Below are 2,500 nucleotides of genomic sequence, written 5' to 3' on the forward strand. Positions count from 1 at the left end.
CCGGGGCCTTCTTGAGGTCCAGGTCCATGTTCGATGTGAGTAGCAGCAGGGCCAGTGCGCCAGGAGCACATCTTTTTCGACCATAAAGGAGACAGGAGGCCGACTCACTGCCTCGGCCAAATGGAGAGGGAATTTAGGCAGGGCCAGTGCACAAGCATGGATCTTTTTCAGCTGTAAGGGAGACAAGAGCAAGGTGTGATGTAGGTCCCTGGGGCCTGCTGGAGGGCAAGGTCCATGCTCGATGTGAGTAGTTCAGCAGGGCCAGTGCACCAGCAGCACATCTTTTTCGACCGTAAGGGAGACAGGAGGCCGACTCACCGCCTCGGCCAAATGGAGAGGGAGTTTCAGCATGTCCAGTGCACCAGCAGCACATCTTTTTCGACCGTAAAGGAGAAAGGAGGCCGACTCACTGCCTCGGCCAAATGGAGAGGGAATTTCAGCAGGGCCAGTGGAGAAGCATGCATCTTGTTCAGCCGTAAGGGAGTCAGGGAGTTGTCATGGTGGTCCCCCTGGAGGTGGGGGAGATTGCAAATTAGCTAGGGAGGAGGGTGCGTACAGCGGAGGTGGCAAAGTGTTTCTGGTCAGTGTACCAGGGGCACGAACAAGAGTTGTCGTACCATAGGCACCAGGAGTGTGTATGTGTGTGGGGCAAAGTGTTTCTGCTCAGTGTACCAGGGGCACGGAGAAAAGTTGTCGTACCATAGGCACCAGGAGAGTGTGTGTGTATGTGGCAAAGTGTTTCTGCGCAGTGTACCAGGGGCACGGAGAAAAGTTGTCGTACCATAGGCACCAGGAGAGTGTGTGTGTGTGTGTGTGTGTGTGTGTGTGTGTGTGTGTGTGTGTGGCAAAGTGTTTCTGCGCAGTGTACCAGGGGCACGGAGAAAAGTTGTCGTACCATAGGCACCAGGAGAGTGTGTGTATGTGGCAAAGTGTTTCTGCGCAGTGTACCAGGGGCACGGAGAAAAGTTGTCGTACCATAGGCTCCAGGAGTGTGTGTGTGTGTGTGTGTGTGTGTGTGTGTGCGTGTGTGTGTGTGTGTGTGTGTGTGGCAAAGTTGTTTTGCTCAGTGTACCAGGGGCACGGAGAAAAGCTGTCGTACCATAGGCACCAGGAGTGTGTGTGTATGTGGCAAAGTGTTTCTGCTCAGTGTACCAGGGGCACGGAGAAAAGCTGTCGTACCATAGGCACGAAGACTGTGTGTGTGGCAAAGTTGTTCTGCTCAGTGTACCAGGGGCACGGAGAAAAGCTGTCGTACCATAGGCACGAGGGGAGTGTGTGTGTGTGTGGCTTAGTGTTTCTGCTCAGTGTACCAGGGGCACGGAGAAAAGTTGTCGTACCATAGGCACCAGGAGTGCGTGTGTGGCAAACTTTTTCTGCGCAGTGTACCAGGGGCACGTTTCAATTTACTTTCTGGAGTACCAGGGGCACGAGGATTTTGCCAGTGGTGTTTTGCTTTGTTAGTGGGGGGGGGGCTTAAGTGTGGGTCCGCGGGGCCTGCTGGAGGTCAAGGGCCATGCTAGATATGTCGTGGAGGGTAACTGCAGGAGAAGAAGCTAGTGGGGGAGTAGAGCAGGGGAGTATGTGGGTCCGCGGGGCCTGCTGGAGGTCAAGGGCCATGCTAGATATGTCGTGGAGGGTAACTGCAGGAGAAGAAGCTAGTGGGGGAGTAGAGCAGGGGAGTATGTGGGTCCGCGGGGCCTGCTGGAGGTCAAGGGCCATGCTAGATATGTCGTGGAGGGTAACTGCAGGAGAAGAAGCTAGTGGGGGAGTAGAGCAGGGGAGTATGTGGGTCCGCGGGGCCTGCTGGAGGTCAAGGGCCATGCTAGATATGTCGTGGAGGGTAACTGCAGGAGAAGAAGCTAGTGGGGGAGTAGAGCAGGGGAGTATGTGGGTCCGCGGGGCCTGCTGGAGGTCAAGGGCCATGCTAGACATGTGGTACAGGGTAAGTACAGGAAAGGAAATCTAATGGGGGACTAGAGCCGGGGGGGAGGGGGGGGGAGGGGTGGTCCCTGGGGCCCGCTGGAGGGCAAGGGCCATGCTCAATGTGAGTAGCTGCAATGGCCAGTTCACCAGCAGCACATCTTTTTCGACCGTAAAGGAGAGAGGAGGCCGACTCACTGCCTCGGCCAAATGGAGAGAGCACATCAGCAGGGCCAGTGCTCCAGCAGCACATCTTTTTCGACCGTAAAGGAGACAGGAGGCCGACTCACTGCCTCGGCCAAATGGAGAGGGAATTTCAGCAGGGCCAGTGCTCCAGCAGCACATCTTTTTCGACCGTAAGGGAGAGAGGAGGCCGACTCACTGCCTCGGCCAAATGGAGAGAGCACATCAGCAGGGCCAGTGCTCCAGCAGCACATCTTTTTCGACCGTAAAGGAGACAGGAGGCCGACTCACTGCCTCGGCCAAATGGAGAGGGAATTTCAGCAGGGCCAGTGCTCCAGCAGCACATCTTTTTCGACCGTAAGGGAGAGAGGAGGCCGACTCACTGCCTCGGCCAAAT

Source organism: Neolamprologus brichardi, unplaced genomic scaffold, assembly GCF_056152115.1.
Source record: "Neolamprologus brichardi isolate AB-2024 unplaced genomic scaffold, ASM5615211v1 NODE_ptg000098l+_length_37643_cov_1, whole genome shotgun sequence".
Classification (NCBI taxonomy): Eukaryota; Metazoa; Chordata; class Actinopteri; order Cichliformes; family Cichlidae; genus Neolamprologus; species Neolamprologus brichardi.